Source organism: Varanus komodoensis, unplaced genomic scaffold (genome assembly GCF_004798865.1).
Source record: "Varanus komodoensis strain SLA01 unplaced genomic scaffold, ASM479886v1 scaffold41, whole genome shotgun sequence".
NCBI lineage: Eukaryota > Metazoa > Chordata > Lepidosauria > Squamata > Varanidae > Varanus > Varanus komodoensis.
In genome coordinates, this window is record NW_025335954.1 from 1,283,505 (window position 1) to 1,302,039 (window position 18,535).

The following is an 18,535-nucleotide window of genomic DNA, read 5'->3' on the forward strand; positions in this document are numbered from 1 at the left end:
CTAAGTAAGTGCAGGCATGTAATTTCCCACCTTTCCTCCCGCTGCCACGAAACCCTGTAATTTATTGCAACTTGTCTTGCATTCCAAACGTTCTCTAAAGTATTTTGCCGGGCAAAGGAAATTAGATATGCCTGTAAAGAATTGTTGACTTTGAAACTGACCGGGGAGGCACTTACACATGTCAACAAAAGGTTCCACGCAGTCTTTGCTTTGGATAGACTCCCCCTTTCTTTCCTTCGGGCATCGCAAAGAAACCGGGTCACACCAAGTAAACCTACTTTGCACTTTGTGGGTGGGGAAATGGGGCGGGGGTTCGAAAGCCGAACTAGGGAGGGGAGGGGCTGTCTCTGCTCCCCCTAGTGGCTTCCTCCGGGCTCTGCAGGATGCGGCAAAGGCCTTTGCATAAATTATGTTCATGACGCAGCAGCTAAAAAATCCCGAGTCTCAAAATCTGCCCCCTCGTTCTCCCCCCAGGCGGGGCAGGGGCTTGGGTGGCTGAAACTGGGGGGAATGCCTGATGCCAAACATTGGGAACAGCGGTTGCACAAGGGTTTGAGCCCGGCTGGGCCCGGGGGGAGCGCCGCCTCCCTGGCCCCCCTTTTTGTGTGTGCAGCAACCTTCGCTCCTGCTGCTGTGAGATGAATTTTTAATTATTCCCAAGGAAAAAAAAAGAAAAAGACCGGCTCGGAGGAGCCCCGGCCCGGGCAGGGGGCGAGCGGGTCCCTCCCGGCTGCTCAGCGGTGAGTGGGGGTGCGGCGGGGCCGGTGTGGCGTGGACCTGGGGGGCGGGGGGGACCCAGTTCGGTGAATATGCAATGGTCTTAATTAGCATAATTTATATATTTATGATAGAGAGGGAAAAAACAGGGGCCCGGGCGCTTGGGAACGGGGGAGACGGGGCTGGAGCAACCCTGGACGGTCAAAGCAGAGCTGGGGGCGCAAAAATACTTGGGGGAGGCACCCCATATGCTGTTGGGGACCGTCCGATTGAAGCTGCCGGAAGGCAATCGGGAGATCTCAGAGCACGGGTGGCAGTTTGGGGGCGAAAGCGGGCTGCGGGAGGAGGGGAAAAGGTGGGAGAGAAACTGGTTCGAGTAACTGGTGAATTTGGAGCAGGTGGGGTCCGTAGGAGAGAGGAAGCGGGTCTCGGGGGGAGACCTGAAATCTAAAGGGTTTGTTTAGACAGAAGTGGCTTAGAAGGTGATTAGGCGGCTGGAAGCCGGAGCCTGGCTGGGGCTGGCTGAGAGCGGAAAGGAGGTGGCGACGGTGGGGGATCGTGCTGGGAAATAGGTTGCGGGAGGAAGAGGATGGGGCTGGCCCCTAGGGGTGGAGGTGAGCGAGGTGCAGGAGCAAAGCGGGGATACGGAGGGAGCCCCGCGGGGAGGAGACTGTGTGTGCGCGCGCGCTTCAAGGAACGAGGCTTGGAACTGGGATGCCAAGCCGCGGTGGGATGAGAAGCAGCAAAACTGGGGGCGCCGTGAATAGCGGGAGCCTCGTGAAATGCTCTGGGCTGAGGGAGCGACCTGAAGGGAGGTTGAGACCAGCCTCGCAAAGGGCTGATGCGCAGAGCGTGTGGGAGCCACGGAGTACAGCCCGCGGGGCGATTTCTGGAGCTGGAAAGATGGGCATGGGGAAGGGGGCTCGAGGCGTCGATGGGTGAGAGGCTGGCCGGTGCGGGCTGAGCCGCGAAAAGGATTGCAAGACAAGAAGCTGAGGAAAAAGCCAGCTTCGTCGCGGAGAGGCACCCCTAAGTGGTGTTCAAACTGGAGCGGGAGAGTGGGAAGTCTTTCGGAGGCCACCTCGAACAAAACTGGATTCCAAGTGCTGGCGAGGTCAAGAGGGCTACGGTGTGTGGGAAAGGGGCCGGGGCGGGGAAGCGGAACTAAAGGCAGCCCCGAAAAGGGCAGGTGGGGTAGGCGTGAGGAAGGAAAGCAGCGGCGAGAACCCGGAGCGAAGGCTTCGCCTCAGCGCGGGAAAGTGGAAAACTGGGCAGGGCTTAATTTGAGCCAAAGCGGAGCCCTGCAGGCTCTTTTCCGTGGCAGAGCCCGGCCCTAAATACATAAGTAATAAGAGCACTCCGGAAGGACGGCTCAGCTCGCCTGCCGTGAGGAAGCCGACCGAATGCCCTCTGGCACTCTAGAGGAACCGAGTTGAAGAAAAACTTCAGTGAAATGGTTTAAATTTGGAGGAAGGGCATGGAGGGAAGAGGTAGGCCTCACTTTGTTCCCAACGCTACGGTTGCCGTCCAGTTTTTCTCTCATGCCGGCTTTGATTTCTGAAAATCCAATGGTGGTGATTAATTTTAATTATTTCATTTCTATATTGACCAAATAGCCAAAGCGGGGGGGGGGGACAAAAATTTATACAACACCATAGTGTACAAAAAAGCAGCATAAATGTAATATAAAACAATATGTAAAACAAAGTGAACAATTAAAACAAAACTAGAAAAACAGCTGGTGTAAGCCCTACCCCCTGGACATTTAAAGCCATTAAATAGCGCAGCATAGTGGGTAGTTTTAATCTGGCACCAAAAGGATGGCAAAGTTGGTATCAAGTGGGCCTTAGTGGTGAGAGTATTCCCTAACGGGGTGGGTGCCACTGAGGAGGCCCTCTTCCTTGTTGTTACCATCTTAGCCTCCCTCAAAGCTGGCCCTTGGAGGAAGACCTCAGCTATTGGCCATAATGGGTAGATTTAGGTCAAGAGAAGCACTCCAACAGGTGTTGTGCTCCTAAGCCATTTAAGGCTGTATAGGTTAAAACCAACACTTTGAACCAGCCTCAGACAGAAAGCAAGCAGGCCAGAATGGGTGTTAAATGCTCAAACTTTCTGGTCCCAGTTATTATTGTGACTGCTGTATTTTGTACCGGCTGCAGCCTCTGAACAGTCTTCAAGGGCAATACTACAAAACTCCAGATTTTCCCACTCAGCAGCTTCGTGTAGACCTTAAACAGTATGGGAGACAGAACCAATCCCTGGGGAGCTTCATGCTGGAGAATTCATGGCGTAGAGTTGTATTTCTGAAGCACCTCCCTCAGGAGATAGCCATCCAAGTAGGAGCAGAACCATTGCAATGCAGTACCTACCCCACTCCCAGCTCAGACAGTCACCTCAGAAGAATACCACAGTGAATAGTGCTATGAAAGCTTCCAAAAGAAGGGCGCATCTACAGAGATGCTCTCCTGCTTCTTTCATGACATAGGCCATCACACTGGGCAACCAAAGCTGTTTCTGTCCTAAACCTTCCCTGAATGCCAACTGAAATGGATTCATGCCATCAGATTATGGATCCTCCATGTCACATTTAGTCCTTAAATCGGCTTAAATCCTTGCATATCAAAGATTAACATAGAAGGTTTCAAGCTCTGAGAACATGAAGTTCACGATAGGGTATCTTGTGGTCTGCCCTTCCTTCATTTCCTCTCCCCCAATTCCTCCCCCCCCCCACCTCTCTTTTTTAACAAACTCAGTCACAGAGTGGACAAAGTTTCTCCCTGAGCCTGGAAAACTTCTGGAATCTACAATTTCAGACAGAATGTGGAGGCATAAATAAATGCAGATCAAAAACTAACAAAAGCTCTTCACAAACTAGATGTTAGGGAGGAAGGTTCTAGCCTAGCCTCTCCCCAGAAAAATTAGTTCTCCTGTTTTCAGTTAGTGGTTAGAGTGGTGGACTGGATCTCAGGAGATCTGGGTTCTAGTCCCCACATGGGCATGAACACTGAATAACTTTAGGCCAGTCACTTACAGCTTAACCTATCTCACAGAGTTCTTTTGTGGATAAAATGGAGTGGAGGAGTATCATGAAGCCGCCTTGTGTTCCTTGGAGGAAAAAAGGCAGGATATAAATGTAAGAATAGCAGCAGCAGCAGGAATAATACTACAGCTTTATCACAATAGGCAGAATTAGGCTGGAAAACTGATAGGAAGGGAGGCACCTCAGTGAGGGCCTCAGGTAGGAAAAAGCTGCTCCTAAACTGACAGATGGGAGCTGAATTTTCCTCAGGGCTGGTGAGTGGTGGGATAGGGGAATGACTAGTCTGCACTTTTTAATGTTAGGATTGGTTCATATGGCATAAATATAATCAGTGTAGGTAAGTGTGCAAATACTGTTATGAAATGCAACACAAGAGGATGTAGGTCCTTTTTTGCTGTGCACGCATGGATTTGGAAAGAACTTGCAGGTTAAATACATATTTTGTATGTATTATAATTCAGGTTTAAACCCTGCCAGTTCTCAGATTTCATTGTACATAGATGAAAAGGCTTTAAAATGATGTCAGGTAATACAGCTGGGAGCACCCTGTGCCTGAGACTTGGGAAAAGTCATTATCTCAGCATATTTATTAATAACTTTTTTGGGTCCTGCTTTTCCTCCAAAGAGTGATAAAAGGCAGATATACTCACTTTATCACACAATGACATTGTGAGGTAGATTCATCCTAAAGACAAGGACTGTCTCAAGAGGCACCCAGACAACTTGTGTGTGTTGGAACTGGGGGAAATTAATACAATCTTTGTAGCCCTTTAATCATGCTAGCCACTGCTGCTTACATTTCATTCCACAGTTAGTTGATGATGCAGTGGCTGAATATGGTTAATGTCATCCAAGGTGTGTGTGTGAAGTAAAGAAATCTGGTAATTGCTTCACTGCTTGTTTCAGTCTACTCTGGATACAATCTTTTATGTCATGTTGGTTTTGCAAACTGAACTAGGTGGTTGGTGATGTTTTCAATAGAAATGATGGTGTCACAGATGGCATGTGCAAAGCGCCAGTGTAGTATAGTCAGAATGGGGTGCCTTTTTGAATCCCTGACTTAAAATGCCCACAGCCATGCTACTCACCATGAGACTTTGGGCTAATAACTGTTTCTCAGTCTAACCCACTTCACTGGATCAATGTGAAGATTAAATCTGCAATGGTCTCAGAGCCACCCAGACAACAACTTGTATGTGCATGTTGGGAATGGGGGCAGATGACCACCAGGTGCATGTGCATAAAAGGAAGAATATATGTTAACTCACTTCCAGTTTTTTGAGGTTCTTCTCAGGTAAAGAACTTGCCTTGCCCCTTTTTTGAATCCGCCCAGCTCTAATGCAAGGTGTTACACCCTTTTAAAGATGTGCTTAGTGGAGGGAAGGGAGGATTTGGAAAGGAGGAAATGAACAGTTGGAGGACTGGTAGTGGTTGAAATTGCCCTTTGCTTCTCCTGTCTTCAGTCCTGCACTCAGCACCCAGGTTTTTGGGGGCCCATGGGCATGACACCCTTAATGGGCTCCCCCCTTCGTGAGTCTACCATTTCACCACCATTGTCACCAGTTGCTACTCCTGTTTTTCCTCATCATTGCTATCATCTTGCTAGGGACCTCACCACCACCACTGGGCCAGAGTGAGAGGCAGCTGCACAAACAGGTTGCAGTGATGGAGGAGAGAGGCTCTTGCAGTGGACCTCCTGGCGTGGTGTGGGCTCTTGGCAAGTGCCCCAGCATGCCAGTCCTTGACATGGTTCATGCTCAGTGCTACTCCCTCAGTGATTAGCCTTACCTGGCACTGAAGTGTCGCTGATTCTTGCTTGGGCTATGAATAGGTTGCTTCTTGCTTCTTCTGTGGCAAGATTAGGATAATATGATATCTAGTTTATATTAAGTTTGCCGCCGTAGGGTGAGATTGTCATCTAAAACCAATTCCTGTTTTATAAAAGTTAATGTTTAATAGCTAATTCCATACTAGAGCAATACTTTTTTAAAAAAATCCAAAAGTCTGTGACTCAGTGTGATAATTCTCCAACCTGTGTACATTTGCAAAGAAGAGGGACCCTGTGGGAGTCTGTCTGCCTTTAGAAAAATGCATATTCAAAAGACCATTAAATGCAACAGGGCTTCAGTTCAGTAACATTTGGATCAGCCCCCTCATTTACATGGGAGGAAATGAAAGTTATGGCAGATTTGCATATTGACATTCAAAACCTGTTAATCATGGATGGCAGACCATAGTGTTATAGACTCCACCTTCTCTTTTCTGTAGCCTGGAACGTGAATATATTATCTTCATTTAATGTTATGTTGCATTAGCTTGTTGTCTCCCATTCTGCACTGCAAGCATTCTCTCGCTCCCACCCTCTATGCCTTGTCTCCAGAGATCAAGAAAGAGCTTTTATCTCCCCATTTTTTCAGGTTTTGCTGCAAAATTGAACAAATGTCCTTATGCCTGAAATAATCAGAACAAAACAGATACATTTTCATAAAATTACCATCACAAATGTGCCTCATTCTCTTCTTTAACCACTTTTATACAGTAGGTGTCTGTTTTGAAGTGGGAAAAGCCAGTAAAGACTCTTGAGATTTTATTATACTGCTTTTGGCTTGCTGAAAGAGAGAAGCCTGGTAAATAATTCCTTTTTGCTTTATAAAGCAGAAATCATGCAATCTTGCTTGCCTCTCAAAATAATCCTTTGCAATAATTACAGTAAAAACTTTGATTTGATTCTATGCATTCTGCTTTGCTGAAAGGCAGGAGGCTACTAAATGTCTCCTAAAAATTAGATGTTCCTGTTCCTTTTCTAAGTATATATATCAGAATTAATAGGAATGTATGTGCTACTAAATGAAATTATGCTTTATTATTGTGCTTAGGTAAGTTTTAATCCACATGGGGAAACTTCAGTTGCTTGTAGACCAAATGGGAGATGTTCCTGATGTTTCCAATACACATTTACCTAGGTAAACATCTGAGCAGACATGTGCTCCAAATGCCCAAGTCTAGAATTCAAAAGATCTCAATATACTCTTTGTGGCAAAGAACCTTATTTTCTCTGTGATGTAGAAAATTCTCTCCTCTTGTCATAGTAGTATAATCTATTATCTTAGTCTTTAGTCTGTGCAGGACTACCTACCATTTCAAGGTAGGTAACACCATGTTATAATATGATAGAACAGACACTCCCGTTCTAAATCCATTAGAACCTATTTCTTTATAATGACCAAGCTTGGATGAGTCTTAGTGCCCATGCGTCCCATGTGGTATATTCAACACCTACTTGAAGATTATTCTGTCATGCAGAAGTAGTGAGTATGGGTTGTATGAGGATTAGACAACTTTTGCATAACCTTAAAACAGACCATAGATTACCTGAGGACTGTTTATACCTGGTATAACTCAAATTCATCAGGTTCAAATGACAACAATTCCAAGTGGGGGCTGCATATAAAAATGGCAGCTGCACACAGCCTCACTGTGGCTTAGATAACCTATGGTAGGTTGTCATGTCATGTGAACAGGCCCAGGGGGTCCAGAGATGGGTTGTTAAATGGCCATGATTTATTGAGCCCTGTAATACACAGTATGAAGAAATTATAATCTGAATAGACATGGTAAAGGAGAGATTTGTGGAAATTATAAAAGTTCAGTTTAATTTCTCAAATTGTCTTGAACATGAAATGAAAATAAGCAGATTATCTGTGAATCAGCAGCATGGCTAATTTTCTTGAGCAATATAGAATTTAGATTCCTGAGCAGAATCTGGAGTGCTAAGAACCTCAGTGTTCATAATCAAAAGCAAAATAATCTATGAGTTTCTAGTCTTCATGATTATAGGAGCGGGGGTGAGGCAGGAGAACTGAATGATGGTGGCCTATTTTTGTCACAGATTTGGAATCCAGAAAGAGTCAGATGAGAAATCCAAGTCTATATATGTTAGTTAAGTTGGGCCTATAGGTGGGGTTTTTTAGGTCTCAGTAGCCACTCACCTTCATTAGTTTTGATCACCATAATTGCTACAATGACTCTGCCTCCAAGTCTAAATTCTTCAAAATGGAAAACATAGGTGCAGTTCTTCCCATCTCTAGTTACAGAATTTGTGTTTTCTTGCTACACAATCTGGGATATTTGGCACAGAATTCTAGGCTCTTAAACACAGTCTCCCAAAGTCTTTCCCTGTCTCTGGACTGTGAAGGTTTACTCATCTCATTCAAACTTCAGGTTTGGCCTAAACTTAACTGATATGTCTCAGTGAGTTATTAAGTCCTTTCTTGTTCCTTTAATACATCTGCTGATCTGATTCTCTGGGGGAAAAGCCCGTGTCTAGAATGGAAAGCAATGTTGCATACCTCTGGGATGTTAAAAATAAAAAACTAAAGGTTAAAACTAGGATTGAATGGGAAATGTTGAATGAAATTTCTTATGATTCTGTCATACATCTTCTAGTAGAAATACCTTGTCTACTTACTTTTCTGGGTTGTGGGTAAGGAGTATATTTAATAGAACTTGCATGTTGACTGTAAACATGGAATGTTGTTCCCCTTGCTTATGCTGAACTAGAAGCCTAGTGAAACATTCCAAGTTCTTTGCAGGCAGCTTTCTTACCATCCATATATGTCTGGTTCAATTATCAGTTATTATTAGCCATTTAGTTTTGTTTTACGAACAGCCTAATACTTGAGCCAAGTTGCTAGATCTGATGACAGCTTACTTTATAGCTTTGGGCTGGACTTTTTTTTTTTTCTCCATACAGCTTTACACAAATGTTCTTGTATCTGTCCTTATGTTTTGTAAATGTTTTTTCCAGAGAATCAGCCAACAGAGGTCTTTGTTAACTAACCCATCGCAACACAGTCTTTCCAGGAATGAGAATGAGTCATCTTGCATAAGATTAGAAACTGAGAATATTGGGGAGTAGCCAGGTATGATCCAAGGACTGCAATAGCAGAACTTGCTAGGTTTTCAATCTGTTCTGTTTATTTTTATAGCTAATCATAACAAAGTTTTACTTTGAGGTTTTTTCTGTTCTGTTTTGTTTTTGTTTACCATGTTCATGTGGTTAGTACTGTGCAGAATAACAATATCTGATAAATATTCAGCTTTAAAGTAAATCCCTACCACATACTTATAAATACCTGCTGATACTTCAGAATGTATGAGATCAGTTTCAGGCACTCACAGATGGAGAGTTTCAGAAATTGACAGGTGTGCTGTTTGATCTCAGTTTCTCTGATTAAAAGATAAATCTACAGATCAATCAGCTAGAACCAATATTTTTCTTAAAGGTTGTAGCCCTGCTGTACATACTTGTTGTACATTCTTGTTTTATCCGTCTCTTCATGTATGAAATTGCTTGATGATTGTTCAGAATGGGCAGATGAACAACCTACAGGAGCAAGGAGTAGAGCCAGGAAAAGCCCTATGGGGTGGCGTTCAGATTTCTACCACAGTAGGAATGCCACAGGTGCATCCCAGAGCATCTGCAGAGGCCCCCACCGATGAGGAGGAAACAAACTTAGTGAAGTTGAAATTAAATCTCACCCACACTTCTGAACTTACGGATGAAAATTTAAAAAGATAATTGAGAAAAATGATCCCACTAGTACAATTGGTTGATAAATTTTTATATAAATTTAAAATATTATAAATTAGTTTAAAAATCCTAGTTGAAAATATTTTAAAAGTTAAATATATATTGATATTCAAAATAAATTTATATTTTTAAATGTGATAGTATTTTAAATTTTATGTGTGAAATGCTTAAAATAAATTTTAAACTAAAATTGATATAAAATGTTAAATTGTGTGAGCTGTCAGGAGTTATATTGCTTGTATATGTTGCTTGGAGTACTGTATTATGCACATTGCATCTCTGACATATTTTATTGTAACAGCTTGCAACACTTGAATCACCAGTTTAACAAATAAAATTTTGCTTCTCAAAGTTTGACTTTGAAGGGTGCTTTAAAAACTGTTCCTTAAGCCTACCTGTTGAATTTTAAAGGCAATGAAAGTGCAAACTTCAGTACTTTTGCATCCCCCCCCCAAATTTTTCTGCATCCAACAGCATCTAAGAGAATTTTTAATAGCATTCTCATTTTAAAAATCCTGCAACTGAATTTTTGCAGCCATGATAGGAGCAATTTATTGAGACTTCTTCTCCCAATGTTGTTACCAATTCTACTTCATCTTGCCTCATTGCCCTACAAAGTGTTATGCTTCCTCCCCATCAAACATCTCCAATTTGCAAAAGAGTTGCAGTAGCAAAACTAGGACTTCTTAAAACTATGTACTTGACAGAGGTAGCAGGTACAAATATAACTAAGGGTTACACCCCACTGCCATGGCTTTGAATTCTTCTCCTTTTACCCCCAAAATGTATAACCTTTTTAATGGAAATTTAAGGGAGAATCCAATAAAAATAAGAACACACTAAAATAAAATAGCTACAAATACTCACAGCCCCAAACAAGTTTAAAAAAATCTAAAAGTGCTAATGGCATAGACACATGCTTACAATTTCCATAACTATGATGTTGGCATCTCCAGATCTAGGGATGATATTGGCTCTTGAAAAGCTTTGGAAAAGGTGTTACAGGTAAAACTTCCAACAACCTTGCTTCCCACCCAGACTCCATTTGAGGTAAGGAAATGGGCAAGACTGCTGGTGTGTGAGTGGGGCAGAGGAAAGCCTTGCAGTGCAGCTCTTTAGGAAAGAAGGGCTTTCTTTAAGTTAGAGCATGCAGACTTCTCCTTTCAAGGCTGCGGTTCCTAGTGCAGCTGCAATGGGTTTCAGTCCTGGAAAACTCTCAAAGTATTGAAGTCATCTGCCATGTTGGAAATGCTCCCTAACATCGCTGGCAGGTGGGAATCCTGCCAAGGCAGAAGTAAACAGTTCTTCTTTGCCAGCATGCCCCAGAAATTGCTGTAAGGATGAACCTTGGTCTGGCTAGTTATCCTGCAGTTCCCTTATTTGATCAGGCCAGGGTAATGATGCACAGGTCGACTCCTCACCGGAACTGAATGAGTTCAAGAACTCCTACATGCTATTGAAAGACCGGCATTGCTTCATACCCAAAAGGGCAAGGGAAGACTTACAAGTGGCACCCTGTTTTTGCACTGCAAAGAGGGAACGTTTGCATTTCATCTGTGGGGAGCCAGGCAAAGTCTTCCCGCATAGAGAGTTGTCCTTTCACATGTTACTTGAGGAACACAGTCAGAGGAAGTGATGCCTCTCAGGCTATTTTCAGCTGCCTTGAAATGTATCATTTTCTAGCCTGGAAAGAATTTCTGCATAGACACAGGCCAGTTCACTTAGGAATTAAAAAGATCTGGGACACTGGTTAAACCTGACAGTTTTCAGATGATAAGTGAGGGAATCTCTGCAGGTTTTCTGCTTCTCACCTGTGCCATGTTCAGGATAAGATTCCCTCTGGAATAGTATCTGGGACAGTTATATTTCTGACTCATCTGCACTTGTAATTAAACTTGGTAATTATATTCACCGTGAGGCTTGAAGTGTTGCAAATCATCCTCTCCCTTTTCTTTTTTCTATTTTGCGCATTTCATTTCTTTGTCACCATCTGCTGTGAAATGGCTGTTTTTCTTGCAGTGCGCATTTAACATTGCCATCTGGGCAAAATTATTTGTCCCATTAATTGCAAAAATGTGTGAAGAAGCAAAACAAAAATGCTACTACAAGCCAGAGGAATGTCTGCTAAATGAGATCCAGCCCACTTGCGAGCCGCAGAACATGCACAGAGCTTGACATTATGAAATGTCTATTTTAATAGCCTCTCCTGCTAATTGGTCTCTGCACAGCATCGAAAAATAGCTCTCTGCTTGACTCTGTCCCACAGGGAGGGCCTGAAAAGATCTGAGGCTCTTTGCAAATGATAAATATCTTAGTGTGAACATTATACTGTAGCTATCTTCACGCTTCCATAGTCACTATCATGTTCTAAAAGTAGTTCTTTCATTGGCTGTTTTACTGCAGCAAAATAGAGAGAATGGGTAGAGAAAAACTCCATGAGAAGGATGGCTTCATTTTTCTTCTCCACACCAGGATATATCTACAGTACAGACATAAACCTCTCTAATCAACATTCCCTTTCTCAAGAGAGCCCTGGGAGCTACAGCACTGTGCAAGGTGCTGGATTACTAACAGAATTCTCAGCACTTTCACATAATTGTTGCTGTCCTATCTTGGCCAGTTCAAATTTACAAGGGGAGAAACAGAACTGTGCAAAAGCAGTTTGTGGTACGCAGTGGTAAGTGAACGCAGAGGTCCATGCTAGAATTGCCAGAGACCTCAGACAATAAAGCAAAGCAGACAGCCAGCTACAAGTTCTACAGGAATTGGACAGCTCCTGTGCAGATAACATATTTCTTCCAGCAACAGCAGATCGTAGCCTTCTGTGGTAGTGCAGGCCTTGAAGACTGCCTCAGGCCATCTTTTCCACCCTCTCTGCCCTCATGAAGATGGCTTGGAGTCTAGCACTCCCTTGGAGTACCTGCTGACATTTCAGGGTGTTTGGCAATTGACAAAGTGGACCTTAGAGGGCTTGCATGGGTCATATGCTGAATTTCCTATCTGCCACTGCAACAGCTGGGGGTGAAGTTGTAGTTGCAAAAAATGGAAAAAGGGGAATTGTTTATGCAGTACAAGTATTGAGAAAATGCATCTGGGCAGAGACCTTGAGCAGTCACTTGAGTAGGGTGATCTGTCATGCACTCAGTTTCGGAGTAAGTGAAGTTTATACCAGTGAACCTCTGTAAACCTTTAGACATTGTATTTGCTGCCAGTGTAACAGAATGTTTTTGCACAATATTGTTAGTTGCTTTAGGCTTCCTTTTAAAAGAAAAAATGGTTTACAAATTGATGATGATGATCACACATATAATAATTTTATGATATAAGAAGCAATACAAACTGATATAATAATATGCATATTTTGTAATAATACTGTGTGTGCAGTGGTGGGGTACATAATGGAGAAGTCTAAGTAATTAAAATAAGATTGCATTGCTTTGAGTTCAGGGGTGATTAGAATGTGCCTTTCTTCAAAAGTATAGTTGTTATAGGATTAGTAACTCGATGCACTTTTGCTTTCCTATCCTTACTGTTCATCCCAAAGCCACTTAAAGAAGGTCAACCTGTGTGGGTGCTGCAAAGGGAAAGAGTAGCAAGTTATTTCATAAAACACACTTCCTTGGTAGATATCCTTCATACAAGAAATGGAAGGTATAAAGATGCAGTAGAGAGCCTACATGCGTATTTTTAACAGCTTGTCTGAAGTGGCTGAAGGTGAGCTAAGTGAGCCTTGAGGGCCATTGCTTTGTAGTTTTATAGATTCACACTGTAATAATGCTGCACATGTAGGTCCCAGGTCTTACAAATAGCAGATGAGATGGTAAAATTGCTTCTGCATAATACTGCTTCAAATTGTGGGTGAGGACTCACATAATGGAATTTTCTGTCTTAAAAATAATAAACATTCCATACACACCGAAAACGAAAGAAAGGCAGCCATACATACAGAACAGGAAACTGATCTGTGAAGAACAGAACTAAGAACAGCATAATAGACAACAGTTCTCTGCTCTTGAGCTGGACAGGGGTAACAGGTGGAGAGGAGTAGCCAGTTGGAGAATGCTACAATATTGTGATGAGGTATTTCTAAAACATGGGCATTGGGGAAAATGGAAAAGGGGCTAATGAAATGCATTCTAATTGGAAGTCAGAAGAAACACAGATTGTATGACTTTACGGATAACCTAGTCTCTGACCTTATGGACCCAAGTTACTGTTCTCAGTATTTTGATGTGTTCAGTGGCTGTGGACTCATATTTAGTTGCATAAATAAGAATGCTTTCCTGCATGCATCAAGTAGATTTGAATGTCATCCAGGCAAGCTGGCTAAGTGCATCACAGAGACATGTCTTATAAAATATGCATAATACTCTTATAAAGGCAATTACCTTTCCACAGGGCAGTAAAGGGACAGTACGTGACCCAGTGAGGTAATAAAAAACTTTAAGAGGAACTTGTTTAGGTCTCTCAATAAGAGGCATTTCCATCACCACCCCCTAATTAATTGAGGCTGACAAGGAAATAAAATCCAAAATGGAGATTTAAAAAGAAATATGGATGATAACAAAGACTATATTACCTAAGCTGGAGCGTCTGGGTTCCAGGTGGTAAGACTTCTTTAAATGTCTACATATGCTATAGATCAGCCTGAATGATCAACCTTTGCCTGCCTTTGACCATGACCGTGAACTGGCAAATCGGGCTCACATGATCACATTCCCTTTTCTGAGGAATTACATGATCTCTGCAGCTTAATCAACAGCATAATCCTTGCTGCTAGACAGGGCACGTGTTGGTGGAAGATAGTCCTATAATGGCCCCGCTGTTTGGGAATTCTGGAAGTTGTGGTCCAAATGCCACTGAAGGCCACCTGGTTGGGGAAGGCTGGCCTAGATGTTCCAGGAAATGTGGCACTGGATAATCCGGTCCCTTTACATCTGTTGCCAAATCTTGTAATAGCCTCTTGAAGTTGAGAAGAAATCTTTCTTTGGCCTCACTCAGAGTAGCAGGCATTCCAGTCCTGTGTTGGAAGTATCCAGACCCTGACAGGCCATCTGTTGTACATACCTCTTGAAAAAACACTTTAGGGTGATCTACTTTCTTAGAATGGTTTGCAGCAGAAAAGCTATTAAAGAGGGAATAGCTGGCATACCTGAACCTGCATGATTTCCCACCTTGCGGATTTTTGCAAGTACTTTGACTTAGTCCAGTGAACAACAGTATCACTGACTCAAGGAAGTGGTGCTTTCACACGATCCCATGCTCTATCGAAGGGGCAGGCAATCACTGTCCAGTCCATTTCCAGAGGCAAGAATGGGCTTCAGCTACACTGATACTTTGTGGAAAACAGACTCACTTGAACATGAAATCCCCAAAATATTCCTGACATGTCTTGCTGGCAAACTTCCTCTTTCGAAAGGGTTGATCAGCTGTGCTTGATTTGATCTTAACCAATAGGTAAGAGTTGACAATAAAATTGAAGTAGCAGGAACTTTCATACAAAGAGACTCTGTAGTGCTGTAATTCATGTTCTTATAGAAAATGACAGATGAACAAAGTCAAGCATGTACCTTGGATTTCAGGAAAGTTAATGGGCTCAGATAAATGCTTGTTAGGATTCTGTAGATACTTCTAGTCACTAGGAAAGGAACCCAACCGGGGGCTGGGGAGGGGGACAGAAGGGGTTCCTGAAGGAAGAGTTCCCAAAGTCACAGTCACAAACAATTATAGGAAGAGAGGAAAGGCAAGATGTTTAAAACAAAATGTGACTGCTCAAAAGCTTAGTGAAGAGCTGAAAATTAAAGGCATAAGATTTATTTACAAGATAGGGCAGTGTTTCTTAGTGCTTAAGAGTGTTGAACTAGGGCCTTAGGAGCTAGTGCCACCAATCTTTCACCTCATTGAAAGACTTTGGACCAGTCATGGACTCTGAACCTTGCTCATGGAGTTGTGAAGATACAGCGGAGAGGAGGAAGAGGATTATTCTGTAGGCTGCCTTAGGTTCCTTGCAGGAGAAGGGAGGGTGGGATGTATCTATAATAAAGAAATCCATATTTAATAGTATCTCTAAATGGTTTTACAAGAAAATTATAAAAATAAAATAATTATGATATTCATTGCAATGCAATTAAAATGCTTAATAATTGTCAAAACATTAATATAAACATGAATAAAACATTAAAACCAATTAAAACCGCTACAACTCATAATTGCCAAGCAATTGGCTGGTTGGCACACTCATTCAGGGAAGGCCTGGCTAGCAGAAATATGCTGCTAGTTGTTGCAAATAGTGCCTTCCGAATACTGTAAGATAAGGAAGGAAGGACCAGGAACCAAGGGTGAGTGCAAATGAGCTACAGTCAGGAAAGCTAGAGCTCAGAATGAGTGGCGGCTGCTGAGGGATGCTAAGAGCAACAAAAAGGGTGTTTCCAGGTATATTCAAAGGAAGGGGAAGGAAATGGGACTCTTTTTCTTCATAAGGATGATGAAAAAAATACAAGCTGTTTAGTAGTATGCTGGCAGCTGCAAATCTGGCATAATTTTAAGCGGATCTTAAGAGTTTTCATTTCCAAGCAATGGGAAATAATAGTTTCATTTTTTCTGTACTAGCTAGACTTCATCTGGAGTTCTTTTTTCTGGTTCTGGGCACTGCACTTTAAAAACCAATTCTCTAGTAGTCCATGTTAGTAACACTCTTTCCTCTCCCTTGAAAGAGCAAATGCACCAGGCAGCAGTGAGTTCTTTTTTGAAACTTTATTGCAGTAAAGGGAATCAAAGGGTTTCCTTCCCCTTGCCAACTCCAAGCACATGTCCACATCCCATTTTTATTACCTTTCCCTGTCGGCTTCTTCCCTCCTCCTTTTCCCTCATTGGCTAGGGTACTGAGAGGTTACAGTCTTTTCTGTCTGCCTATTCCGTGCTGCTCCAATACCTGTTCTTCCCTCCCATTTCATCCCTCCCATGTGAATTATAATGAGCTTATTTCCTATGCAGGGTGTGTTAGTTAATAGTCATGAGGTGATTGAGCAAGGGTCCTGCTATCTTGTTTAAGTGCAAATTCCCTCATACTCTCTGATCCTGGCGCCCTCCCCCAAAGCTTTGTTACATTTCCCTCTCTCTGTTTCCTACTGCTATCTGATCCCACCCCCTCCTCCTTTTGGCAAATGAATGTTCCTTGTTACATTTTTACTCTTCCTGTTTCCTTGTTTCAAATCATCCTTTCATCCCTATCAGTCCAGAAGAGGGGAACAAAAATGATCAGGGGTTATGGACAACAAGTTCTTTGAGGAAGGGAAGGAACTGGTTGTGTTTAGCCTGAGAAAGATTTTTTTTTTTTTTTTGGGCGGTGGGGGGAGTGGATAGCACCCTTCAAACATCCAAAATGCTGCCACATGTGAGAGGGTAAAAGACATTTTCTCTGCTACCTCAGAGGGCTTGTGTTACAGGAGGGTAGATTTTGGTTGGATATTTAGCAAATGACAGAATAATTTGACCATGGAACTGATTAGTGCAGAGGGTGAACTTTCCCTTGCTACAAATCCTCACAAAATGGCTGGATAGCCACCTGTTGGGTGGTCCAGTAGATTTCCTGCATCAAACTTGCAAGGCCCCTTCTCATAGTTTTGATTCTGTGAGGCGTTTTGTCTAGGCCTAAACATGGCCCTTGGTCCCAGAGACACCCTGTACACACATGCCTTTTGCACCTGCCATTTTCTCCTGAGCTGAGACGGTCTTCAGCGTGAACTGAGAGAGAGGCTCTATTAGAGCTCTTGAAGTGAAGGAAGACCCTGGACAGCCTCCTGAGCAGGCGGGGAACAAGTCAGCTCGTCACCGTCTTCCTCACTGTGCTGTATCTCTAATTAAGCTATGACAGTTATCTCTAAATTTGCACCAAAACATATACATTGGCATTACTGAATTTTGTGCAGGTGTTTTGGTGCTGTGTAAGTAACCATTATAGGACATGATCAGTTCAAAAAAGGGTCCCAGTTAACAGTTGGCCAGGGGTTAAGACAGTTTGTAGGATTGAAGCATGACTTAACCAGACACGCAGAGAGAGCTAGGAGGTGTGGCATGTTATTTCTAAGAAACTGTGACGGAAGAATGGGAGGAAGGGGCGGACGATGTGGGCTTGCAAAAATGAGCTGGCTACCTCGAGCCAGACATCCTGGAATGTGAAGTCAAGTGGAAGTCTGAGCAACAACAAAGCTAGTGGAGGAGGCAGTATTCCAGCTGAGCTATTCAAAATCTTAAAAGACGATGCAGTAAAAGTGCTACACTCAATATGCCAGCAAACCTGGAAAACTCAACAGTGGCCACGGGATTGGAAAAGGTCAGTTTACATTCCCATCCCAAAGAAGGGCAGTGCCAAAGAATGTTCAAACTACCGCACCATTGCACTCATTTCACACACTAGCAAAGTTATGCTCAAAATCCTACAAGCTAGGCTCCAGCAGTATGTGGACCGAGAACTACCAGAAGTACAGGTAGGATTTCAAAGAGGGAGAGGAACTAGAGATCAAATTGCCAACATACGCTGGATCATGGAGAAAGCTAGGGAGTTCCGGAAAAACATCTACTTCTGCTTCATTGACTATGCTAAAGCCTTTGATTGTGTGGATCACAACAAATTGTGGCATGTTCTTAAAGAGATGGGAGTACCAGCTCATTTTATTTGTCCCTTGAGAAACCTATATGTGGCTCAAGAAGCAACAGTGAGAACTGGACATGGAACCACTGATTGGTTCAAAATTGAGAAAGGAGTTTGGCAAGGCTGTATACTGTCGCCCTGCCTATTTAACGTATATGCAGAGCACATCATGAGAAAGGCGGGGCTAGATGAATCACCAGTTGGAATTAAGAATTAAGAGTTTTTTTACAGAAATGCATATTTTTAGAGAACGTGTTTTCAGAATACAAAAGAATCAGATGAATGCGCAAAAGACTGGGAGAAATAGCAACAACTTCAGATATGCAGATGATACCACTCTAATGGCAGAAAGTGAAGAGGAACTAAAGAGCCTCTTGATGCAGGTGAAGGAGGAAAGTGCAAAAGTTGGCTTGAAACTCAACATTAAGAAAACTAAGATCATGGCATCCGGCCCTCTCACTTCCTGGCTAATAGATGGGGAAGAAATGGAGGTAGTGACAGATTTTATTTTCCTGGACTCCAAGATCATTGCAGA

The 18,535-nt window shown here is 42.9% G+C and overlaps 1 protein-coding gene across 4 annotated transcripts in view; it reads left to right on the forward strand.

Annotated features, from left to right (window-relative positions):
- The first annotated feature begins 420 nt into the window (after positions 1-420).
- Positions 421-18,535, forward strand: part of POU6F1 (POU class 6 homeobox 1) — a 36,668-nt gene continuing 18,553 nt past the window's right edge. Inside the window, exons 1-2 of one of the 4 annotated variants that reach the window (XM_044443157.1) lie at positions 421-740; positions 8,565-8,679. The gene's annotated coding sequence lies outside the window, so the exon portion shown is untranslated. Of the gene's footprint in view, positions 741-8,564; positions 8,680-10,350; positions 10,401-18,535 lie in introns of those variants that run through there. The other 3 variants (XM_044443155.1, XM_044443156.1, XM_044443158.1) reach the window with 3 other exon arrangements.